The sequence below is a fragment of the Macaca thibetana genome, chromosome 11 (assembly GCF_024542745.1).
Source record: "Macaca thibetana thibetana isolate TM-01 chromosome 11, ASM2454274v1, whole genome shotgun sequence".
NCBI classification, from domain to species: Eukaryota; Metazoa; Chordata; class Mammalia; order Primates; family Cercopithecidae; genus Macaca; species Macaca thibetana.
This window is the reverse complement of record NC_065588.1, coordinates 44,222,496-44,248,965: the sequence shown is the minus strand read 5'-3', so window position 1 is coordinate 44,248,965 and position 26,470 is coordinate 44,222,496. Positions and strand designations below refer to the sequence as shown.

At 51.0% G+C, this 26,470-nt stretch overlaps 2 protein-coding genes across 2 annotated transcripts in view; one reads left to right on the top strand and one right to left on the bottom strand.

Moving 5' to 3' along the window:
• Positions 1-26,470, bottom strand: part of TMEM106C (transmembrane protein 106C) — a 259,203-nt gene that overhangs the window by 6,141 nt on the left and 226,592 nt on the right. The gene's annotated exons all lie outside the window — the stretch shown is intronic.
• Positions 19,908-26,470, top strand: part of VDR (vitamin D receptor) — a 105,649-nt gene continuing 99,086 nt past the window's right edge. Inside the window, exon 1 of the mRNA XM_050746923.1 lies at positions 19,908-20,035. The gene's annotated coding sequence lies outside the window, so the exon portion shown is untranslated. The remainder of the gene's footprint in view (positions 20,036-26,470) is intronic.

Sequence of the window (26,470 nt, the reverse complement as noted above, 5' to 3'; positions counted from 1 at the left end):
AGATAATAGCCCTTTCCCAAAACAAGCCCCCTTCTTGCCTGGGGACCAGACTGCCTTTGTAAGACTAACAAATTAGCCACAAGATTAGAAATTATGGTTTAGGGGTCATCCAGCCGGAAGTCACAAGATTCCAAACCTTCCCAATTGCTCCAAGGGATAACATCACTATTGTAAAATCTAAGATCGGTGCTGGGGATATTTTTCAGACCCTGCATTCTGAGGCACCAGCTGGCAGTACCCAGACCAGCTATCTGGCTCAGCCATTTCTGCAATCCCACCCAAGATTAGAAGTAAGAAGAATCCACTTAGACCCCCTATGATTTCATCTCCAACCTGACCAATCAGTACTCCCCACTGCCTGGTATCCTACCAGCCAAATTATCGTTAAAAAACCCAAGTGTCTGAATTGTCAGGGAGACTTATTTGGGTGATAAAACTCCGGTATCTCACTCTGCGTGAATTAAATTCTCTATTGCAATTCCCTTATCTTGATGAATTAGCTCTGGGCAGTGGGCAAGGAGAACCCGCTGGGCAATTACATTGGAACCTGTCCTCAGTCCAGGAGGGGAACCAGAGGCTTCATCGACCCCTCCAATACTGTAGATAAAAGTGCTGCTGGAAGTCTCACTCAGAGGGGCCCAGTCTGGGGGAAAGCTTCCATGGGGAGTCCTGCTGGCTTCTCGCAGGAAGGTACCCCAGAGCTGAGCTTTGCAAGCCAATTAGGTGCCAGAGGCGCCAAGGAGTAGACTCATTCTGTAGTAGGGACCCCTTTCCCCAGACCTCCACAAAAAAAGGCACGCATACAAGAGGTTAGAAAGTACTTTTTGTTTGTTTGTTTGTTTGTTTGTTTTGAGATGGAGTCTCGCTTTGTCCCCCAGGCTGGAGTACAGTGGCACAATCTCAGCTCACTGCAACCTCCACCTCCCGGGTTCAAGCGATTCTCCTGTCTCTGCCTCACAAGTAGCTGGGATTAGAGGCGCCTGCCACCACGCCTGGCTAATTTTTGTATTTTTAGTAGTTGACCAGGCTGGCCTGAAACTCCTGACCTCAGGATCTGCCTGCCTTGGCCTCCGAAAGTGCTGGGAATACAGGTGTGAGCCACTGCACCCAGCCTAGAGGGTACTTTTGAATGGGTGGGTTTCTTTGTTCGTACTGCCAGGTCGAGCTCAGCCTGCAGCAGAAAGAGTTGAGCACAGACATTAACCAGGTGAAATTATTAAAGATGATGCTGAGGGAGAGGAGATATTCTGAAATGGGATGAATAAGGGGCCCATTTGGCAATGGAGAGGAAGGCTGGCGACCCCTCAGGTTTCTGTCACCTCCATATTTTCCTCTTTCTCCTGTGGGGAATGCCAATGTACCTGCTGTTGTCTAGCCACCTGCCTGACCACTGGCCACAGTCAGCCCACTGAGTCTTTAGTAAGAGGCAACGAGGACCCTGTACTTCCCCTCTCACATCTCTGATCCGCCTCTTTTCCTTCTTGAAATGCTTTTTTTTTCATCTGTTGGGTCACAGAAAACGATTCCCCAAAATATGGTGTTTGAGCATACTGAGTGCTTTTGAGAATTAAAAGAAAACAAGCCTCAATCAAGGTCCCTCTAACCTTGTCTTGTTCCTCCCCTCAACCCCAAGCACAGGGGAAGAGTCTCTCTGGAATTTCCTTGTCTCATCAAGAAAGTTGTTTTTTTTTTTTTTCTTTGAGACAGTGTTTTGCTCTGTTGTCCAGGCTCAAGTACAGTGCCATCACAGCTCATTGAAGCCTCAAAATCTGGGGCTCAAGCAGTCCTCTGTGAAACAAAAATAAAACTAAGCCTCCTCTACCCCCAGCCATCTGAATGGACTCCTCCTCTTGGCCAAGGGCATTGCAAAGTTAACCTGAAAAACTAGTTCAGGCCATGATGGGAAGGGGGAGTCACACATGCCTCATTACCATTGTGAAAGAAAAATAAATCTCAGGACCCCCAAATCATGAAGCCAAGGGAAAAGTCAAGCTGGAGACTATGTCAGGCAATTCTGCCTCCCATTTTATTCCTAAGTAAGGTAGCTACAAAGATCAAAAGCTACATACACCCCTCACAATTTGCCCACAAGGAATTTCCTTGTGGACAAAGGACAGACAGGACTCAAACTTATCCTTCTGAGGCTCACCTGAGACAAATGCGTATTTGATTGCCTCCTCTGCCCTATGGTGTATGTAAAAATGCAGGTATACTGAACCAGACTAAAGTGTGTATTCAGTGGAAGGCGGATCTAGGACTCAAAAGAATGCAACATTTTGTCTCTTATCTACTTCTGACCTGAAAGACCCCCACCTCGCCACCCTTCGAGTTGTCCTGCCTTACTGGACACAACCAGTGTACATCTTGCACATAATTATTGATGTCTCGTGTCTCCCAAAAATGTTTAAAAGCAAGCTGTACCTGACTACCTTGGGCACATGTTGTTAGGACCTCCTGAGGCTGTGTCACAGGTATGTCCTTAACCTTGTCAAAATAAACTCCTAAATTAATTGAGACTTACCTCTGATACTTTTTTGGATTATATGTCCCACCTCAACCTCCCAAGTAGTTGGGACCACAGGTGTGCACCACCACGCCTGGCTAATTTTTAAATTTTTACTAGCAATGGAGTCTCCCCATGTTGCCCAGGCTGGTCTCAAACTCCTGGGCTCAAGCAATCCTCCTGCCTCAGCTTCCCAATGTGCTGGGATTACAGGCATGAGCCACTGTGTCTGGCCAAGAAAACGTCTTACCAAGAGTTTGTATCCCATCCCTGAAATATCATGATCTATGGCAGAGAAGAAGACTGAAGAATGCAATCATGCCTGGATGGAATTTTTCACAAGATAATGCCTGCCTTTCCTGCTCTTTCAAATTGCAAAGAGAATCATTTACAAGTTAATGTGTCTGCCTTGTCTATTCATTCTCCCTAATCATTTACTGCCCCTCAAAAGAACTGCGTACATTCCCCATCTTCTTTCTCCGCTGTAAAGAAGGGTTGTATCCATTCTCACACTGCTATAAAGAACTATCTAAGGCCAAGCACGGTGGCTCAACCCTGTAATCCCAGCACTTTGGGAGGCTGAGGTGGGCGGATCACGAGGTCAGGAGATCGAGACCATCCTGGCTAACATGGTGAAACCCTGTCTCTACTAAAAATACAAAAAAAAATTAGCTGGGCCTGGTGGTGGGCACCTGTAGTCCCAGCTACTTGGGAGGCTGAGGCAGGAGAATGGCATGAACCCGGAAGGCAGAGCTTGCAGTGAGCCTAGATCGTGCCACTGCACTCCAGCCTGGGCAACAGAGCAAGACTACGTCTCAAAAAAAAAAAAAAAAAAAAAAAAAAAAAAAAGAACTGCCTGAGACTGGGTAATTATGAAGAAAAGAGGTTTAATTGAATCACAGTTCCACAGGCTGTACAGGAAGCATGGGTGGGAGGCCTCAGGAAACTTACAATCATGGCAGAAGGTACATGGGAAGCAAACACATCTTAGCATGGCAGAGCTGCAGAGAGTGAAGGGAAAAGTGCCACACACTTCTAAACCATCAGATCTTGTGAGAACTCACTCACTATCACGAGAACAGCCCCCATGATCCAATCACCTCCCATGAGTCCCCTCCTCCAATTCAACATGAGATTTGGGCAGGGATACAAATCTGAGCCATATCATTCTACTCTGACCCCTCCCAAATCTCATGTCTTTCTCACATTGCAAAATACAATTATCCCTTCTCAGCAGTCCCCCAAAGTCTTAACTCATCCCAGCATTAACTGAAAAGTCCAAGTCCAAAGTTGTTACAGGAAAGGGGTCCGTCCCGATCCAGACCCCAAGAGAGGGTTCTTGGATCTCGCTCAAGAAAGAATTCAGGGTGAGTCTGCAGTGCAAAGTGAAAGCAAGTTTATTAGGAAAGTAAAGGAATAAAAGAATGGCTACTTCATAGACAGGGCAGCCACGAGGGCTGCTGATTGCCCATTTTTATGGTTATTTCTTGATGATATGCTGAACAAGGGGTGGATTATTCATGTTTCCCCTTTTTAGACCATATAGGGTAACTTCCTGACATTGCCATGGCATTTGTAAACTATCATGGCACTGGTGGGAGTGTAGCAGTAAGGACGACCAGAGGTCACTCTTGTGGCCATTTTGGTTTTGGTATGATTTAGCTGGCTTCTTTCCTGAAGCCTGTTATATCAGCAAGGTCTTTATGACCTGTATCTTGTGCTGACCTCCCATCTCATCCTGTGACTTAGAATGCCTTAACTGTCTGGGAATGCAACCCAGTAGGTTTCAGCCTCATTGTACCCAGCTCCTATTCAAGATGGAGTTGTTCTGGTTCAGATGCCTCTGACAAAGTCTCATTTGAGACTTCTGCCTATGAGCCTGTAAATTCAAAAACAATTTAGTTACTTGCAAGATACAATGGAGGTACTGGCATTGAATAAATGCTCCCATTCCAAATGGGAGAAATTGGCCAAAACAAAGGGGCTACAAGCCTCATGCAAGTTTGAAACACAATAGGGCATTCATTAAATCTTTTTATTTTTTTGAGACAGGGTCTGTCTCCATTGCCCAGGCTGGAGTGCAGGGTTATGATCTCAGCTCACTGCATCCTCTGTCTCCTGGGCTCAAACCACCCTCCCTCCTCAGCCTCCCAAGTAGCTGGGACTACAGGAATGTACCACCATGCCTGGCTAATTTGTATGTGTGTATTTTTTTTCTTTTTTGGTAGAGATGGTGTTTTGCCATGTTACCCAGGCTGGTCTCAAACTCCTGGCCTCAAGCAATCCTTATGTCTCAGCCTCCCAAAGTGCTAGGATTACAGGTGTGAGCTACCACACCCAGCCAAATTTTAAAGCTCCAAAATAATCTCCTTTGACTCCATGTGTCACGTTCAGAGCAGCTGATACAAGTGGTGGGCTCCTAAGGCTTTGGACAGCTCTGCCCTTATGGCTCTGCGGGGTACAGCCCCTTTGGCTGCTTTCATGGGCTGGTGTTGAGTGCCTACTACTTTTCCAGGTGCACAGTGCAAGCTGTCAGTGGATCTACTATTCTAGGGTCTGGAGGATGGTGGCATTCTTCTCACAGCTCCACCAGGCAGTGCCCCAGTGGGGACTCTGTGGGGGCTCCAACCCCATATTTCCCCTCGCAATGCCCTAGTAGAGGTTTTTCATGAGGGCTTTGCCCATGCAGCAGACTTCTGCCTGGACATCCAGGCATTTAGAGGCATACATCCTCTAAAATCTAGGTGAAGGCTTCCAAGCCTCAGCTCTTGCCTTCTGCACACCTGCAGACCCAACACCATATGGAAGCCACCAAGACTTGGGGCTTGAACCCTCTGAAGCAACAGCCTGAGCTGTACCTTGGTCCCTTTTAGCCACAGCTGGAGCTGGAGTGACTGGGAGGCAGGGTGCCATATCCTGATGCTGCCCAGAGCAGCAGGGGCCCTGGGCCTGGCACATAAGACCATTTTTCCCTCCAAGGCCTCCATGCCTATGATGGGAGGTGCTGCCACAAAGATCTCTGACATGCCCTGGAGACATTTTCCCCATTGTCTTGGTTATTAACATTCATCTCCTCTTTACTTGTGTAGATTTCTGCAGCTGGCTTGAATTTTTTCCCTCCCAGCCCCCATGCCCTCACCAAGTCAGATTCTCACTCTTGTTGCCCAGGCTGGAGTGCAGTGGAGCAATCGTGGCTCACTGCAACCTCTGCCTCCCAGGTTCAAGCAATTCTTCTGTCTCAGTCGCCTGAGTAGCTGGGATTACAGGTGCCCACCACCACGTCCAGCTAATTTTTGTATTATTAGTAGAGATAGGGTTTTGCCATGTTGTCCAGGGTAGTCTTGAACTCCTGACCTCAGGTGGTCCACCCTCCTAAACCTCCCAAAGTGCTGGGATTACAGGCATGAGCCACCGTGCCTGGCATCCAGCTTGAATTTCTTCCCAGAAAATAGGTTTTTCTTTTCTACCACATGGTCAGGCTGCAAATTTTCCAAACGTGTATGTGCTGCTTCCCTTTTAAACAAAAGTTCTGATTTCAGATCATCACTTTGTGAACACATATGACTGTACACTGTTAGGAGCAGCCAGGTCAGGTCACCTCTTGAATGCTTTGCTGCTTACAAATGTCTTCCACCAGATACCCTCAATCATCTCTCTCAAGTTCAAAGTGCCACAGATCTCTAGGGCTGGGGCAAAATGCTGTTAGTCTGTTTGCTAAAGCATAGCAAGAATGACCTTTACTCCAGTTCCCAATAAGTTCCTCATCTCCATCTGAGACCACCTCAGCCTGGACTTCATTGTCCATATCACTATCAGCATCTTGGTCAAAACCATTCAACAAGTCTCTAGGAAGTTCCAAACTTTCCCACATTTTCCTGTCTTCTTCTGAGCCATCCAAACTGTTCCAACCTGTGCCCATTACCCAGTTCCAAAATTGATTCCACATTTTCAGGTATCTTTATAGCAATGCCCCACTCCTGGCATCAGTTTTCTGTATTAATCCATTCTCACGCTGCTATGAAGAACTACCTGAAACTGGTAATTATGAAGAATAGAGGTTTAATTGACTTACAGTTTTGCAGGCTGTGCAGGAAGCATGGGTAGGAGGCCTCAGGAGATTAGAATCATGGCAGAAGGTGAAGGGAAAGCAAGCACACCTAACCATAGCGAAGCAGGAGAGAGAGAGTGAAGGGAAAGTGCTACATGCTTTTAAACCATCAGATCTCGTGAGAACTCACTCACAATCATGAGAACAGCCCCCATGATCCAATCACTTCCCATCAGGCCCCTCCATCAATTCAACATGAGATTTGGGCAGGGACACAAATCCAAATCATATCGAGGGTGTATAAGATTTTATACCGCATTGCAGGGTTGAGCTAATCACTCTATGATTCCCTCTTCCCCCACTCCCCTTCCATGCATATGAATAAAACTTGTATGCCTTTTCTTCTATTAATCTGCCTTTTTTCAGTTGGTTTTCAGCAAACTTCCCCTACAGTTTTGGCACTGTGAACAGTACATCAATGCTGCTCAGCTCCTCTGGAAGCTTCCGTGAAAAGAACTCAGGACCTCACAAGTCAGTAGAAGGGTAAGAAATTTTCACCAGCCAGGCTTTCAATCTCTCTTTCTGTGGAATCTGGTTGAGCAAATGGTAAAAATCACTGCCTTTTTCTCTCCCAAATCTTGATTAATGGGAGAAAAGCATTTGTGTGACTAGTCTTGGGTATGGCAACTCTGGTATACTTTTTGAATGAATATTCATGTTATCTGATCCTTTTTCCTCCCAGAAATCCTGTTTTCCTTTGTCTTTGTCTTTCTGTATTCTTATGCCATAAAGTGGGTACCATAAGGTAGAACATACACCTAAACCCCCAAAACCCTGCTGTTCAATTCAGCCTTGCAGACTGGTCAGTTTTGTGGTTCTGACCAGTCCAGTGTCTACTTAGAAAAACCACTGAGTCGCCAAAATAAAAACTGGATGAGGTCCCCCTCTCATCTTGTCTTATGTCGTTGAGAGTCTGACTTGTGACCAAGTGGGAGCCCCTTCACAGGAAAAGGGGGCAGTTTTCCCTTTGCTCCTACACATCTCTCTGCTTACAAGTTCTATACCAGTTTTTATTCCTCATTTAGCCAAATCTGATGTTGTTGGTGGCAGCAAATGATCAACTAAAAACACATTTCTCAGCCTCTATTTCTTGCAAATAGAGGTGGCTGTGTGACACAGTTCTGGCCGATGGGGTGTAAGAACTTGTGTGGAACTTCCAGGAAAGCTCCTTAAAAGGGATGGAGACTCAACTGATCCTTTGATCTTCATCTTCCTGCTTGGAATTTGAACTTGATGTTGGAGATGGGGCAGCCATCTTGTGATGATAAGAAGTACGTGCTAAGGGAGACTGGGTAGAAGGGTAAAAGGAGCCTGGACCCCTGATGGCATTGGAGCTATGGTCAGAGCCTGACTGCCTAACCTCTGAGCTCTCATTAAATGAGACAAATAGCCCCTCAAAATCATGTAATCCTGGTCTTTGGGGTGTCTCTTTTTCCTGGTGGGATGCAATCCTAACATGCAGATATAGAGCTAGTAAAGATAAAAGACTGGATCTTATAAGAAGAGGAATGACTGCTTTGACCACATACCATGCAGGCCATGCTGAGGTTTCTAACCTCTTCCAACTTCAGCCCTCAGGGCACATGCCCTTTGAGAGGGAGGCCCCTTGCCTAACTGAGGCCTATCTTCCAAGTTAGGCTTTCCTGCCTGAGGACCTGCCTCTATAGGTAATTAACCTGAAGAGCACCTCTAGTGAGAGCCCATCCTCTAGACACATGGGTGTTGCCTCACTTTATGGCCTCTCTTGGACACCCTGCCAAGGACAGGAAGCAATAAACCTAATGTCTGCAGATGGACAGTGGGTGGTTCAGACTGTCCCAGAAGCAGGAAAATGAGGAGGCAGCAGCCTGATTCATACAGCTTAAGATGAAGAGGAGCCTAGAAGGAGATTGAGAACTGTGGGTGCTTTGAAAAGAGAGGGAAACAAGTTAAGGGCTTGCAGCTGTGGTCAGGAAGTGGGAGGGCTTTGGGTTGATGGAGGTCTGGGGGCTTCACCAGTAGAGCTCTTAAGGCTCTCTGACAATCTGTCTCCGAAAGTGTGTCTGGGACAGACAGACTGTACTCTCCAGTGTGGCTTTTATTCCTCCTTGTTATGCCTGATGCATAGTAGGCCCTCAATAAATGCTCACCGAATGACTCAGCCTGGAGGCTGGCCAGCACCGCCCTGGGGGAGTAGTCCTAGCCTCCGCAGGAGCCATCTGGGAGGCAGTGTTAATTGGGCAGCACATTCCTGAGGAGACAGCCATCACTTCTCACCTGGGCTTGGCTTCCCAGGCGTGTCTCACCGTCGCAGTTATGAGAAGTGAGGTTACTGCAGACGTGAGCTCACTGGGGCTCTCCGGGTGGGCCTGGGCAGAGGGGGCCAGCTGTGTACTCCTGTGCTCCCAGCCTCCTCAATCTCTCCATGTGCATGTACTCTTGGCCCTATAGGCCCAGGGCAGTGCAGGGTGGAAAGGGCTGCTGGTCCTAAAAGGCCCTGTGGGGCCAGGGGCAGGTGAGCGACTAGCTCTACCCAGCTCTGCATCCCTTCCTGGACTCGTGGGCAGGAACGGGATGAGGCAGGAGGATCTTCAGGGCTGTCTTGACCTGCCTTTGCACTGGTGGGGTGACTGAGGAATTCGAGTTGGAGGTGCTCTTCATGGTCTTCATTCTGTCCCCACTTTCTTGATTCCACGCTTGAGAAAGCTTGCTTGAGGTTAAATGACACCCAGTGAGTGAAAGAATCAGGACTGGAACCAAGTCAGTTGTTTCCTTATTGGGTGCACTTTCCCAAAAGATCGGGACTTGCTAAAGCTTGGAGAGTTGGAGGCTGAGCCAGGTCATAACCCCGTTGCTGCAGCCACTGTAGTACCTGAGTGGACTTAAGAGGCACACAGACCTTATTTAATGGATTCTGTGTTTATTCCTATGTGAATCAGAGATCTTAGAGCCCAAAGCTCTGGCTCATATGTCTAGAGTGAGGAAACAGTCTCACCCTCTGAAGTTCCGGGTTCACTTCTCTAAATGAATAGGGTCCCTTGCTTTTAAAAACTCCTTACAACCTTAGAGCATTTTACCACTTACATGGCACTTCCTTTGATGTGAGGCAGCTGTTACTCCCATTTTATGGGTGGAAAAACTGAGACGGAAGCTGATTTGTCTTAACTACTGTGGTGGGGTCCAAACTAGATCATTGGGATTTCTGCTCCCAAGTTGTCTCTTTTTTCCTTACTGTGCTAATTTGTGTGAAGAATGGACACAGAAAGAGAGTTTACTGACTTTTTCTTGGAGGAGTAGCACATAGGGTGTCTATGTAGAGAAGGTCCCAGGCAGGGGTCTGCACCTGTGGGTGCAGTTGGAGGCAGAGAGCACTGCTCGGACAGGTTAGACACAGTGAGGGCGCAGGGAGCTTATGTGTTCAAGTGTATGGTAGACACACCTGAGAGTGATAACTCATGCCTACCCTGAGAGTGATCCTGTACAGCAGATGCACCTGAAAGCAGTTCAGAAGTCTGAGCTAAAGATTCTGGGAGTGGCCGACCTGGAGATTAATTTCTTATCTATGAGAATGTCCGAGTTTCCCTGCTGTCCAGTGGGACATGGCCGTACAGGGGATCAAGCCCCTTTCTTTTGGATTAAGTGAAGGCTGCCAGGTGGAGGCTGTTAGGGGCAGGGTGAGAAGTGAAAATGCTGTAAACTGCATGTTTTTCACAAGTGGCTGTGGTTCTTCTGCCCAGCGCACCACCATGGGAACATCCCCATGTGTAAGTTTCCCACTAATAATGCCCCTGGTCTCGTATGCTGGCTGGGGGTCTCTTCTTCGGTCTCTTGAACCTGGTGCCCTCCCTACTGAAGTTAATAGGGGTCTGGCACAACATCAAGGAACTGACAATTCACCACGACCTTGTGAAGGGGACCCAGAAGCCAGTCAACCAAGGTCGTCCCCAAAACCACATTCTCAGCTCTTCCTTTGAGGGACCTGACGAGGCTGCCTGTGGGACCAGGGAAGGAGGGTCTCGCTTGCATTGGGCCCACATTCACCTGGCTCACAGATGCACCTGGAACAGCCAATAAGTGTCCTGGCTGCAGTTGGAGGGATGAATCTTCCTCCACAAATCCTGGAGGGCAAAAGAGGTCCTATTTTTAAAAAATTTAAACCAACCTAAATCTAACTCAGAGCCCCATCCTGACTGGCCCCAGGGGATTTAATCTCCTCCATTACTGAGGCTACCTCCCCCTCCCCATGGTCGCTCAGGAGTCCTGGAGAATTGCTTCTTGGAGCCCAGGAGGCAGGGTATGCAAGGGCCTCTCACCATGTCATGCTGATCTCCCCCTTGTCCCTTGTCCCACAGACCTCTGTGTTGGGTCATGTTACTGCTCCTTGTGACCTGGGAAGCTTGGCCCAGGCTGGTAAAGCTGGTGTGCAGGGTCCAACATGCCCACGCAGCCATGCCCCTTAGTGACCCTGACCCTTCTCCACGGTGATGCCAGGGCAGGGTTCAGCTTCCTCTCCCCTCACCCTGCTCGCTCCTTGCTGTCCTCGCTCAACAGCATCTTGAACACCTGATATCATCTCTTGAGTAAGCCCAGGAATTCATGAGAGACAGTTCAAGAGGTTGTCTTTGAATGATTTTTTAAAAAATTTCTACCCCAAAGAAATCTAAAGGGCTGAGTTATCCCTTTGGAACAGGGGACAGGTATTGGGGAAAAACCAAAACACAAACTAACATCTTGAAATGAACATAATCAAACTATCTTGGAGGGGGACCTGCAGACCACAGAGACTAACAGCTGCCTCTGACACTATTAACAACTGCCCCAGGCTCAGTACGGCCTGGAGAGGGTGACAACACCATGAGATGGCTTTGGGGGTCTTAGCCCTTCACAATTGCTGCAAGTCCCTCCGCCACTGGCAACCTCAGATGAACACAGTCTAAGTAGGTTAAACGGTGATCCAGCTACACACACACAAACTGCTTGCCCCTTTTTGCCCTTCCTCTAGAGGGGCTGGAGCACCCCCCGAATGGTACCTGTGGTACTTATGTTAAGAGCTGGCACCCTGGAGGCAGGTGTGGAGGAAGGCTGCCTGGCCGGGGAGCTGGGGGAGCTGTGCCTGAGGGGTAGGCTGGAGATGGGCTTCCTAGATTTTCACTCTGCAATGCGTGTTTGATGAAACCCAGGCGCCAGCCAGCCAATCTCCATGGTCAACTTTCCCCGCACTTCCTTTCTCAATCTTAGCTTCCAGGATGAACGTGGTGGCTGGACAGATCCTCATCTGATTGTCATCCAAAACCTCCATGAATCTGTCCACTGCTGCCTGAGACATCCCTACCTAGAGGCTCAGCCAGCAGGGCCTTTGCCTGAACTCCAGGCATCCTGTGCCTGAGCCAGACAAACTGCAAATTGGACAAGCCCTGAACAAGCATATGTACACCTAATATAAAGCGAGCAGTAAAAAATGCGGGAAGGTGATGAAGTATGCAGGAGTCACGGATTAGTGCCTGAGGACAAAAGGCTGAGATGAACTCTGGTATGTTTTTAGAAAGACAAGATCCATATCCAACCCATTCCCAAAGGGCAACTGTCTGAAACAGCTCTTGACGTCCCCTTCTTCTCACCTTCCACAATGGTTGAATTCAGGTTCTCTGCATCTCTTGCCTAGGCAATTGCAATAGCCTTCTTGGAAGGCTCTTTGACGTGTTATATATATATATACACACACACATATATAGTATACATATATATAGTATATACATATATATGTGTGTATATATATACACACACATGCATATGTATATAATTTACTGTGTGTCTATTATGTGTCAGGTACCATAGTAGGCATTTCTGCGTATTATCTCATTTACTCCTCTTAACAAGTCTGTAGACTGAGTATCATCACCCCCATTTGACAGATGCACCCCCATTTAACAGATGAGGCCTCTGTGGCTCAGATAAGTGATGTGGCTTGCCTGATGTCACACAGCTGGGGTACAAGCACCATGCCATTTCCGGCCACTTGCCTTCCCAGCCCCGCTCCACACTCCACTGGTCTAGTGGTCTTTTTCTGAAAGCAGAAGTGTTTGTATCATTCTGTCTCTTAAAGCCTTCGGGGGCTCCTCACAGCTCCAGGATCAGACCCAAGCCCCTTATACAACTTGTGAGGCTTCTTCCACCCTCTTGCTGCCTCCTTGCCACTGACCACACACTTGTACCACAGCAAACTATTTGTAGCTTCCTAAACATGCTGGGACTTTGTGCCCTTCCTCTCTCTGTCCTCTTGGTGTGGGAAGTTCTTTCCGCCCTGCCCCACCCCATACCCCGTTTCCTGCACCTGGAGGGATCCTATATAGCTACTCGAGCCCAGCCCTGACATGGCTCTGCCATCTCTGCAAATCCGTCTCCCACCATCCCGCAGCATGCACACACATGTACACGCGTGCGCACCCACACCCTCTTCTGCTCCTCCAGCCCCCTGCTCGGTGTGAGGGCCGCTGTTGGTGCATCTGTCATGTCTCCTCTCGGCCTCTTCTCTGGCACCTGTGGCTCATCTACTGTATGATGATTGTTTGTTTAGCAGGCGATAGGTCCTGTTAGACTAAACTCTGTGAGGGCAGGATGGTGTCCTTGTGGCCTTGAGATGAGCCTGGCAGAGAGGAGGAGCTCCATAAATATTTATTGAATGAATTGAACAGAGTTGAGTGAACAGAGAGGACCTTGGGACAGGGACAATTTCAGTCACTTCCATGCCCCATCTCGTGGCATGTGCCTGGCACCCAGAGCGTGTGCAGTTAAGGGTGAATGAATAAGGTCAGAGGAAAAGACCGGAGGGGTGGGAGGAGAGTGATGGGAAGGTTGGCCACAGATTCCAGTGCAGGTCTGGACACAGCTCTGTTCCTTCCGCCAGGGGGCGTGGGAGGCCCAGCCCAGGCCTCCAGACTCCAGTAATTCCTTCCTTTCTTAAAATCCACAGGAGGATCCAGGCGCGCCTGTCCTCCCAGCTACTTGGCAGGCTGAGGCAGGAGGATGGCTTGAGCCCAGGAGTTCGAGGCTGCAGTGCACTATGACCGTACCCATGCATAGCCACTGCGTTCTGGCCTGGGCAACACAGAGAAACCCCATCTCTGAAAAAAAAAAACAAACCCAAATCCACAAGAGGTTGGAGGTTGCTTCCCTCCACTGAAGGGATCAGGAGGCAGCCAGGATCAAAGGGAAGGAACCCATCCAAGGCTGGATTACCCAAAACAGTGGGCTGGGGTCTGGCCTGACCTGCTCTTGCCTGGTGGGACAGGAAGGGATCGGGACGCACCTTGGAACAGGTAGATGCCTGCAGTTGGAGGCTATGATTGGAGCTGTCGGTCTAGAGCCGGGAAAGGGCTCATATTTCTTCATCATCACATCTGAGAGAACTGAGGCCCAGAGATGTCAAATGACCTGGCATCTCAGCCAAGTACAGGCCGGACAGGGAGAGGCAGAGTCCGCCCACACACCCACCAGCCTATCTCCTGAGGCTTCAGGCCACTTGGCTCTGGGGCCACTCTACTGGACCCAACTGTCCAAACAAGACAGCTGGGTGATTTTTGTCTAAATTAGATGCCACCAAATATTTGTATTATAAGGAGTTTTTCAAGTGTTGTAGTTTTGTCTTTCACTCTCCCCATGAACAGGTTTGCAAGGGGACCCAGATGAGTGGTGAGAGTGAGAGAATGGAGCAGATAGGAGGTGCAGGGAGATGATACAGGCCAAGGGTGCTGGAGAGCTGGAGACGAATCTGAATTGCTCTTCCACTGTGGCTGAGCCTGGCCTGCCTGGACATCTTCCTCTGGCCAGTGTCCCTTCTGGGCACTGGGCTGCCATGAGGACAGGCTTTTGGGTGGTGCTGTACACCAGCAGCTGACCTCTCAGGTGCTGTCTCTGCTCCTGCTTTAGTGATCTCTGCTGTAGACCTTCCGTCCCTGCCCCTGAGTATAGGCTCAGAAGCCCCACTATCCTTCCAAAGGCTGCTCTATGTTACTTCCTCCAGGGAGCACTCCTTGATTCTGACCCTCTGCCGGGGACAGTCTCTGCCTTCTTTGAGTTCTTATGTTAATTTGTTTATGCTTCTTTCATGGGGTTTTGCCTCTCCCCTTGCATGACTGTACAGAAGTGGCATAGCATAGCCGCTAAGATGGATTCAGGACAGATTCCCTGGGCCCAGATCCTGACTCCACTGTTTACTAGTTGTATTGTGGTGTGACAGTTTCTTGGCTGGGTGCGGTGGCTCACGCCTGTAATCCCAGCACTTTGGGAGACTGATGTGGGCAGATCACTTGAACCCAGTGTTTGAGACCAGCCTGAACAACATGGTTAAACCCTGCCTGTACAAAAATAAAACATAAGTAAAAATTAGCCAGGCTTGGTGATGTGCACCTGTAGACCCAGCTACTTGGGAGTCTGAGGTGGAAGGATCGCCTGAGCCCAGGAGGTTGTGGCTGCAACAAGCTATGATTGCGCCACTGCACTTCAACCTGGGCAACAGAGTGCAACTCTTGTCTTTTTTTTTTTTAAAGAGTTTCTTACCTTCTGTGTGCCTCAGTTACCTCCTCTATAAGATGGGAATAATAAGAGTACCTTTCTTACAGGGCTGATGAGGGTTTTTAATGAATTACTACATGTAAAGTGCTTAGGTCAGGACCTTGTACATGGCAAACACCCTGTAAGTGCATGCTATGATTGCCACTGGAGTGTTTGTGTCTGTGCCTTACCTCCTTATTAAGCCTGTAACTTCTTGAGAATGGGGTCGGCCCCTTTTCCTTAAGGCGGTTTGTGTCCCTCAGGGTCCTGGCGCAGGGCCTGGTGCGCAGCCGGTTCTCGCTGACTGTTTGTAGAATGATGACAGTGCTCGGTGCCCTCTCCCTGCATCTGTGTCCCTGCTGCAAGCCCCTGCAGAGCGAGCCCGTCTCCGTGGCTCAGGCCCTTCCTCCCACAGCCTGAGCCCCAGCAATTTTCCCTGGCAGCTCCCACGTTCCGGACTAACTTTAGGGTTGGTTTCCAGCTGTGGTTGGATTTTTCTGTTTGAAAAATATTTTAAGCAGCTGGTGGGGAAGGGGTGGAGAGGTGGGAAAAGAATAATAAATAAACTTGTGAAAGGAAGATTGTCTAAACAGCCAGGAGCTGCCACTGCCAACAGCTTGGTCTCTGGGCCATGCCAAGGACTGGGGAGCTATCAGGTGGTTGGCGGTGGGGACAGGACACTGTGGTGGCTTCGCAGGCCAAGGAGAAAGACTCTGCCTTCACAAGCACTCCGGCGCTTCCTTTCACATTATGCCCCGCGTGACTTTCCAGGATGCAAGAGCTACACGTGGAGAAAGCTAGTTCTGCCGCAGGCAGGACTGAAGTTAGACACTGAAAAGAACTTCTTAGTATCGGAGCCCATCCCTGTAATCCAACTTTATTTCCCCTAAGATCTTGTTTTTCTCCAGAACTCAACTCCTTTTCAGCTCTGATTATGTAACACCTCGGCCACCCCCACCTGCCTCCAATGCGCCCATTCAACTAACAGCGCACTTCCTTTCGCCCTTCCACGGCCCGTCCTCCAGCGCCCTGCTTTCATCAGCTGCTTCTTTCCTTTCAGCCCGGCTCTGCCACCGAGGCCCTCGGCTTCTTTCTTCACCTCAGCCACCTCCCTCGGTGGGGCTGGGGAGCCCGCCCGGACAGAGCGGACCTTGGCGCAGGCAGACTGCCAGGCCCAGAGGCCCAGGGTCCCCCCACACGCAGACGGAGGAAAGGCTCACGCTGCCCTTGTGCAGGCTGGGGACTGTGAAGACAGAGACCCACAGAAAATCAAGGATGGGAGAGAAACTAAATCACAGAGTCAAACAGAAGCTGAGTCAGAGGGACACGGAGCAAGTCAGATGTGGGGGGGGAGGGCGTTGATGACCACTGGGCAGCTCCCTGGCCAGGCCCTCATGGACATTCCTGTGGCCTCCGATGGCAGGGTGGGCTCAGTCCTGAGGGCTGCCCTGTGCCCAGGGTCCAGGGCCTGGGTGGGCAGGAGGCCCCGCCTCTGTCCTGGCTTCTCCTGAGAGCTCCCTCCACCTTCACTGTGGGGAGATTGCCGATTCAGCGGGCCGATGAAAGGGGGTGATGCCTGTGCTCAGTGGCAGGGTGTTCCTCAAAGTCTAGGGGAACCCATAGCAGGGGAGGAAGGGCTGGGGATGTGGGGGGTTTGGGAGGCCGGGGAAGGCAGGGGTCCTTGTCTGGGGCCAGCAAGGTGGGGTGCCGAGGCCCAAGGAAGGGGCTATGTTGAAGAGTAGGGTGGTGGGTAGTCGTGGAAAGGGGCCTGTCTGGGGTCCAGGGAGCTTTGCAGGGGTGAGGACCACCCTGGGCAGGAATTCAAAAGTGGGATGAGGCCGCTGTCCTCAACAGTCTGTGGGGGAGAGAGACCACGGGAGGTCGGGCTGTTTGGAGTGGACTGACAGCCTCTCAGAAAGTCATCTGCCCTCCTGGGCACCCCCCAGCAAGGAAAACGACATTGGTCTGAATTTATAACTGGAATCTCTACTCATTAGCTGATCCTTGCCATCCAGCAAACTCAGCCACAGCCCTCCCACTCTCTACCTGTTTTCAACTCCCTGGGAAATCAGGTGAAATTGAGAGTCCCAGATGCTCCTCTGAGGGTATGAAGATGGGAATTTGCACTTCCTACTACTACTTTTACATTTATACTGAGCAGGAAAATGTCCAAAGTATTTACTTTTTTTTCTCACTGTGAAACATAGCATATGTATATTAAATACATATGTACAGATTAATAAATAATTATAAATCCAACATCTAGGTTTCCACTGCCTAGGTCAAGCCATAGAATACTGCTGGCACTCTAGAAGCCTTGTGTTCTTCCCTGATCACAACCCCTGCCCCACCCTGAGGGAACTGGGATCCTGAAGTTTGTGTCATCATTTCCTTGTTTGTCTTCTAAAGACTGTAGTTTCTTAGATATTATCATCTTGGAGTTTCACAATCACCTTATTATTCCCATTTTACTGTTGAGGAAACTGATGCTGAGGAAGGTTAAATATCTAGTCCAACACCAGAGAAGAAATGAGTGGCAGAACCAGGATCATGTTTTGGATTGACTGGGTGTTTCCCAGGGTGTTCCTTGGTCAAACTAGAATCCACAGGAAACTCTGGGACAGCCCAGCATTGCAGATAGCACCCCAGTGCCCTAGAGAAGAGGGAGGCCATCTTCATAGCCAGGAGGGGTGCTGTTCACCAGCAATTTTTGACTCTCCTGCCTTTATCAATAGGATCCTGGTTCCTGAGTACCTGGCAAGAAACGGCAAGGCTCCCAGGGAGATGAGTTGGAGGCTGGGGAAGCTAGAGGAGCTGAGCGGACCTGAGATAGGATCAGTGACTTGAGAGAGCCTTGGGCCCTTCCTGACACATGCCAAGGGAACCCAGGATTGTGGGTATGTGCCTGAGCCAAGTGCTGCCCAAGTTTTGCCAGATTCACTAGGTGTGCCCTCCTTGGTGGGCCAGGTGTGCTTGGTGTGTGTGTGTGCGCGTGTGTGGGTGTGCATGTGTGTGGATGTGGGGGTGTGTGCATGTGTGTGCACGTGTATGCATGTGTGTACATGTGTGTGCATATATGCATGTGTGTGAATGTGTGTGCATGTAGGTGTGAATGTGTGTGCATGTGTGTGCATGTGTACCTGGCATGTCCACATCTATCCACTGACTTGGATTGTTCCAAACCATTTTCTCTGCCCTCACCTTCTTTCTTTCTTATAAAATCATACATGCTTATTATAAAAATTCATATACAGATGTCTCTCTAAGTCTAAATTATCTCAGATATAATTTCTTTTAACTATTTCATATTTATCTTTGTATACTTCTTTCAAGTACATTCAAATATATAGTTACTTACATGATTTAGATACACATATTCAAATGTAGTAGTATTAGGTTTATTGTTAACAAAATGGTGTCATAATCTACATATCATTTTTCACCTTTTTTTCCCCACTTAATAAACCTTGGTCATTTTCTCCGCCAGCATCAATGGGTTTATGTCACTTTTAACAGCTGAAGAGTACTCCATTAAACAGATGTATCATCATCTGTTTACCTGGGTGGACTCATCACTACGTGCCTATCTCCCCCAGAAGCTGCGAGAATAGGGTGCCAGAGGGGTGGGAGGACAAGGAGACTAGTCAATGTCAGCCATACCTTGGGAAGCAGCCCAGTCTCAGCTGCCCTTTGACATCTTACAAATGGATTCCAGAACTCTGCTCCCTTACCACCTCTACAACCCCACCCACCCCCAAGTCCCTACCTCCAGTCCTCTGTCTGCTGTCCCCCTGCCCTTCTCCCTCTGACCATTGACCTCTGTACAGTGCTACGGGTTTGGGGGTCTCCTGGGTGGGCTCCCTGCTTCCCAGCTCTTGGCCTCTGAGGCTGGCTGATCTCCCAGAAATGGGAGGAACTGGGGCTTGAGGGACCCTGAATTCAGGAGACTCTGTGGAGACAGCCTGGCCTGGCCAAGACAGCCACCCAGGCTGACCCAGGGGAGGCGCCATGCTAATGGAGAGGCTGGCACTGCCCATGCCCACATGGCAGTTTCCTGCTTTCCAGAGGGCATGGGGAATGGGGACTGTGCCAGATAGGCATGGTGTCCCCGCCCCTGCACCAATGTCATGGAAAATGTGAAGCCTTGATCTTTGTTCTTGATTGTTCCTCCAACTTTTACAACTGGAAACTGGCGGCGTCTTTGTTCCCACCGGCTTAGGAAGGAGATGTTGAGGGCTGGGGACGGGAGGCAGCTGAGTCAGCAGCTGGAGGTGTTGAACTGGTTGCTTCCTCAGACCAACCATGACCCCTTCTCTCTCACTTACACGCACTCAGTTTACCCATCAACGGACCGTACCTTAACAGCGCCAGTGGGAGAGGGGATGGGAACAGCCTTCACCGTCCTTCCTGGGGAAGCCATCTCCCCTTGCCCAGGATGGACGGCCAGGCTGTCCACAGCCCTGACCCCCACCCCCTGCTCCAGATACCTCTGGCTCCTCTAATGCCCGTGGTGGCAAGCAGTTCCCAACCTGCCTCCTTCCTCAGGGCAGGTCCGGTGTGTCTGTTTACCTCAAGATTCAGTTAGAAATTGATGGTAGGGAAACCACTTTGCCAGGTGGCTCCCTCCGGCTGTGTGGGGCCCAGCCTCCTGGTCCTCCCCTGTTCCCTCATGGCCAGAGTTCATGGAAACTTCTCAGGTCACTGACTCTCACCTTCCTTTCCTCCTCAGGAGGGCAGGCCCAGCCCCACTCCCTGCAGCCTGGCCCCTCCTTTCCCTGAAGGCCCTGCTGTCCTGGCGCAGTGTGGAGAAGGGCAGGCCTGGGGACTGGACAGCAGCAGGGCCAGGGTGGTCTGCTGCAGGGGGAGATGCACCTCTGCTTCCTGCGACCTTGGCGGTGAGCCTGGGGACAGGGGTGAGGCCAGAGAGGGACGCAGGGGCCCTGCCCAAAGCAAGGGAGGACAGCGGGACTGAGGCAGAAAGAGGGCAGTGTGTTCACCTGCAGCCCAACCTGTCACTCAGGGACTCCTAGACGCTGGTAGAAAGCTCCTCCGAGGAGCCTGCTCTCCAGTCATGAGTGCAGGTGTGGGGGGTTTGCAGGTGTGTGTGTGGGTGCACAGGTGTGTGGGGGTGCGCAGGTGTGAGGGGTGCGCAGGTGTGTGTGTGGGTGCACAGGTGTGAGGGGGTGCGCAGGTGTGTGGGGGTGTGCAGGTGTGAGGGGTGTGCAGGTGTGTGTGGGTGTGCAGGTGTGAGGGGTGTGCAGGTGTGTGGGGGTGCGCAGGTGTGAGGGGTGCGCAGGTGTGTGTGTGGGTGCACAGGTGTGAGGGGGTGCGCAGGTGTGTGGGGGTGTGCAGGTGTGAGGGGTGTGCAGGTGTGTGTGGGTGTGCAGGTGTGAGGGGTGTGCAGTTGTGTGGGGGTGCACAGGTGTGAGGGGGTGCGCAGGTGTGTGGGTGCACAGGTGTGAGGGGGTGCACAGGTGTGAGGGGGTGCGCAGGTGTGAGGGGTGCGCAGGTGTGTGGGGTGCGCAGGTGTGAGGGGGTGCGCAGGTGTGTGGGGTGCACAGGTGTGAGGGGGTAAGCAGGTGTGAGGGGGTGCGCAGGTGTGTGTGGGTGCACAGGTGTGAGGGGGTGTGCAGGTGTGAGGGGATGCGCAGGTGTGAGGGGTGCGCAGGTGTGAGGGGATGCGCAGGTGTGAGGGGATGCGCAGGTGTGTGGGTGCGCAGGTGTGAGGGGGTGAGCAGGTGTGAGGGGATGCACAGGTGTGAGGGGGTGCGCAGGTGTGTGGGTGCACAGGTGTGAGGGGGTGAGCAGGTGTGAGGGGATGCGCAGGTGTGAGGGTGTGTGCAGGTGTGTGGGGGTGCACAGGTGTGAGGGTGTGTGCAGGTGTGTGTGGGTGCGCAGGTGTGAGAGTGTGTGCAGGTGTGTGTGGGTGCGCAGGTGTGAGGGTGTGTGCAGGTGTATGGGGGTGCGCAGGTGTGAGAGTGTGTGCAGGTGTGTGGGGGTGCGCAGGTGTGAGGGTGTGTGCAGGTGTGTGTGGGTGCGCAGGTGTGAGGGGTGCGCAGGTGTGGGGGGTGCGCAGGTGTGAGGGGGTGCGCAGGTGTGTGAGGTGTGCAGGTGTGAGGGAGTGCGCAGGTGTGGGGGTGCGCAGGTGTTTGGGGTGCAAAGGTGTGAGTGGTGTGCAGGTGTGAGGGAGTGTGCAGGTGTGAGGGGGTGCGCAGGTGTGTGAGGTGTGTAGGTGTGTGTGGGTGCTCAGGTGTGTGAGGTGCACAGGTGTGTGGGTGCACAGGTGTGAGGGATGCACAGGTGTGTGGGTGCGCAGGTGTGTGGGGCGCGCAGGTGTGTGGGGGTGCACGGGTGCGTGGGGTGCACAGGTGTGTAGCCCGCGCTTTGGGGCCGCAGGTGAGGGAGGTTTGAGAGAGGATGGCAGTAAAGGCTGCCCCCTGCGGGTGGGAGGGGTGTGGGAGGGGAGATGGGATCCGGCGCTGGCGCGGTCAGAGAAGGGTGGGCGGTGGTTGGAGGGAGGCAGGGCACTGGCCTTGCTGGATCCCGCGCGCAGGCCTTCTCTGCTGGCGGAGGCTGCGAGGCCAGCCTCTGTCTGTCTGTCCGTCTGTCTGTTCGTCCGGGTGGTGCGCCAGGCTGCAGTCGGAGCAGGCAGTGGCGGTGGGTAGAGGAAATGGGACTTGACGGCCTGGGGCTGAGCGCCTGATCTTTTCTTGGCGATGCTCTGCCTCCCAGGAACCATCGCTTTTGGCTGTGGCCAGGCAGGACTGGGAAGAGCCCTGTGGCCCCTGCAGGTCAGGCCGCTGCACCCCCTACATCCGATCCACCTCGCTGCCCAAGCGGGACAGCTTATTTGTGTTCCTTCAGATTTTGCCAGTGCCTTTGCACCCCTCTCCGAGAGTTACTCAGTTACCAGTGTTGGTTTTCTATTTCCAGAGCAAAGGCAGGTCCTCCCCTCCACGGCTTTCTCCACCCTAGCGGGGGCTGGGCCTCTGCCTTCCATCCAAGCCTGGGTCCAGGTCCCAGGGCCATGGCTCCCTCGCCTTTGTGGAGGGAGGAAGGCGGGCGGGGGGGGGGAGAGGGGGCACCTGAGGGGGAGGGTGCCTCAGCTGTCCTTCATATCTTCTCCTGACCTCCAACCCCACCCTGCTTTCTCCTGGACCGTTCCCATCAGCATGCTCTACCTCTCATCTCTAAAAGTATCCCTCTCCAGGATCCATCTTTGCCAGTCCATCGCGCTGACGCTTCCACAGCCGTCCTCCTCACAAGAGCAGGGCCACTTGCTGCCTCTACTTCCTCCCTCAGCCCCAGCCACTTCTCCACTGCAGCTCTTCACATGAAACTCGGCCTGAGGAGCGCTTCTGTGCCTCCCACGTCCTCTCCCAGCAGCCTGGACTCAACTGACTCCCCTCCCGAGGCCTTCTCTTTTCCCTTCTGCTCCCCCCATGTGGCGCTGTCCTTCTGGTTCCTTCTTGACTTGTCTGTGATTCCTTCTCAGGCCTCTTGGCAGGTTTCTCTTCGAAGTGACTGGAAAGCCAGTGCTGCATGGACTTGGTACTGCCATCCCCTCTGCCGTATTTCTGTGGTTTAGACACCATCTGTATGGTGGCAAACCCCATTCTTCCTCTGCGTTCTGACTCCCAGAAGCAGTTCCCCTGGACACTTCTGTTGGGGGCCTCGCAGACATTTCAACGTAATGCATCCAGATGACAACCCTTGATTCCCCTCTGTCACCCCCAATCTAACCTGCCTCACCTTCATCTTTCTAGTTGCTGAAGACTGTGGTCCTTGGTACTGCCTTACCTTTCACATCCAGTATACCGTCCAGTCCACCAGATCCCACACAAAATGCACTTGCTTTTCCACCATTCATCTCAATGGCCACCATAGCCCTGGTTTTTCTAAGCCACCATCCTCTCTTACCTGGACTCCACAGTGGCCTCATGACTGGCCTGCCTGCTGCCAACCCTCAGCTCCTCCATTTCAATTTCCAGAAAGTATGAAGAATTGTCTTTTGGGGAAGATCACTTGAGGCCAGGACTTTCAGACCAGCCTGGGCAACATAGCTTGACCTCACTTATTAAAAAAAAAAAAAAAAAAAAAAAAAATCAGCCAGGTGTGGTAGCGTGCGCCTGTCGTCTCAGCCACTCAGGAGGCTGAGGTGGGTGGATCACTTAAGCCTGAGAGGTCCAAGCTGCAGTGAGCTGAGATTGCACCGCTGCACTCCAGCCTGGGTGACAGAGTAAGACCCTGTCTCAAACAACCAACCAACCAACCAACCAGAACTGTATTTTAATAGCATTCAGTTCATGATCTCTTTTCTCCTGAAGCTTTCAGTGTGCCCATGTCTATGTGCTGTGTGTGTGCACATGTGCACGTGCATGTGTGTATGTTTGGAATGTTACCATAGCCTGTGAGGCCCTGAGTAATTCTGCACTTTTCCCATTTTCCCAGTCTTATCTTACACCCTTTATCATTGGCCAGGTGCTTGAGTCTTTCATTTCCCACTAGTCGAACTTCTTTCCCTACCGTAGGGCCTAGAATCCCATCCTCCCACAGCGTGCGCATGCGCGCGCGCGCGCGCGCGCACACACACACACACACACACACACACACTGAACTGGCCCCATTTTCATTCTTCACATCCACCTGTGTGTCGTCTCTGCAGAGAAGTTTTCCTCACTGCCCTGTCCAAACCAGCCCTCCTCTTCTAATTTCTATTTCAGTCCTCTATTTAGTTTCTTTTCATAATAGCATGGATTGTACTTAGTAGTAATTGTATTTATTTGTTTCTTCACTTTCACCTTTGCTGTTCACTCCAGAATGTAAACTCCACAGGGCAGGGGCTACGTCTGATGTTTCCGTCATTGTAACCCCAATGCTTAGCAGATGGCTTGGCGCTTGGTAGGTGTGCAATAAAAATGTGTTGGATGAGTGAATGAATAAATTAGTGAATGGTCCCAGCTGCTAAGGTCATTTAGGATCTGGTGGGACTGGAAGACAGGTATGGAGGAAGGGAAGACTGTGGTTGGTAGAAAGGCACTGCCTAAGTAGCCTTTCCAGACTTCGCAAATAAAACTACAGGATACCGGTTACATTTTAATTTCAGATAAACAATAATTTCTTTTAGTATAGGTACATCTGACATTCAAATTTAATTGGGCATCCTATATTTTATCTGGAGACTAGGTGAGTGAGGAGGGTGTGGTGGGAGGGGGTCCAGGCCTGATGGAGTAATGGGGCCCAGGGAGTGTGCAGAGCCCTGGGTTCAGGTGGAGCAGTTGTGGAAGCTAATCGGGCAAGAGCAGGGCACATCATCACAGCACACCCGTATGGGACACTCCCAGGGTGATCCTTGGTCCAAGAGAGAAATGAGGGGAAGAGGAAGCGCTGAGAGACGCTGAGAGCTGGGTGGGGCTGGGGGGAGGTGGGTCCTGGGGTGGGGGTGGGGACTCAGGTCCTTGCCCTTTGAAGGTGACAGACAGAACCTGTCAGATGCTTCCTTCTCCATGACCTTCTGACTTGCCAAATTTAGCTCAACACATGCATATTGGATACCATAGAATGAGCTGGGCATTGTGCCAGGTACCGAGGGCACAGAGATAAGTGAGACTTGTCCCTGCCCTCAAGTGCTTAGGGCTTGAGCACTGGGCAACATGATGTGGCCCTGGAGGAAGCCATAACCGGTTCCACTGCCCCCCAAACCAAAGTCAGGTACCCTCTATTTCATCCTAAAACAACCCCACAAAGTAGTCATTATTACTGCCATTCCCTAAACAAGGAAATGGGTGCTCAGGTGATTCTGCAACTTAGCAAAGGTTACACAAGAAGTCAGGGATGGAGCTGGGATGCAGTCTCCGTTTCTCGTTCCTTGAAGAACTCATCCCACTTGGAGGGGCATGGCTCTTCAAGCCAGGTCAGGATCTAGTGGGGCTGGAGGAGGTAAGTAGAGGGAGGATTCTCCTGGGCTTGGCAGTGCTGCCCTGCAACAAGGGCAGAGCACAGGCTTCAAGGGCCTCTTTATGCTGGGGCCCAGCAGGGCTGCCTGGACGTACAATAGGGAAGGCCATTAGCACATGTCCACTGACGTTCTGGTCTTGCCTACATCTCCATGTAACACGTGTGACATTGAACATATTGTCTACAGCCCTCACTCCTCTGGAGGCTCTAAACCCTGGGGAACATAAGCAGTGTGAGAGAAGGAGCTGGTGAAATGCTAACTCCATCAGGTGCAGTGATTTGCACTTGTAATCCCAGCATTTTGAGACGGCGAGGCAGGAGGATCATTTAATCCCATGAATTTGAGACCAGCCTGGGCAATGGAGGGAGACCCCGTCTCGACAAAACATTAAAAAAAAAAAGTAGTCAGGCATGTTGGGGAGTGCTGCCCGTAGTCTCAGTTATTTGGGAGGCTAAGGCGCGAGGATTTCTTGAGCCCAGCTGGTTGAGACTGCAGTGAGTCGTAATTGTGCCACTCCACTCCTGCCTGGTGACAGAGCAAGAATCTGTCTCAAAATAAGTAAATAAACAAACAAACAAACAAACAAATAAATAAATAAAGCTAACCCCATCCTGTTCCCCGAACCTTCAAGAAGCCAATCCTTCTAACTCTGGGGGTGCAGCTGGGCTCATGTTCCTTTGCTTGGAAATCTCTTAAACTAGGTTTGGCTTTGAGAGCTCATCCTTGCCCTCCTTCTCCCTCCAGGAAGGCCAGGACCTGGCTCCATTTTTACTGGTGGACTATCTTGGGCCTCAGAGATCTCTGGGGAGGGAGAGGCTATATAGCTCACCTTGCTCCCCCTCCCCACGGTCTTCCATGCCCAAGAAGTAGAAACTCCTACCTAACTTTGTCCCTCCCAGTGGCATGTGTGGCAAGTCACTGTAGCCCAGGTCTCTGAGAATCAAGATGACCTTGGAACTTGCTGTTCAATGAATTCTTTTTCTGTCTTTCCAGTTCCCCGTGGCTCTATCTCTTTATTTTCTTTTGCATTATCTCTATGTCATTTCACAATTAGCAGATGCAGTTTGGGTATAGAGAATCCTCTCCTTGGGACCCTCATAAGACTGACATGTGGGATTTCCTAGCTCTGGATCCAACACCTAACGAGTGAGTCTAAATATCTACTTTGTGCCTTTTCCCAATAACATTTGATCTAGTTCTTAGGGCTCTCCCTGTATGTGCACACACACAGTCACACATACACACACTTGTACATACATATGCTCTCACCCATGCTTGCACATACATTCACATGTACACACTAGCACACGGACTGCTGTCTGTAACACAAGGTGTTGGTGTGTTGGGAACGGAGCCTCTGTCACTGACAGGG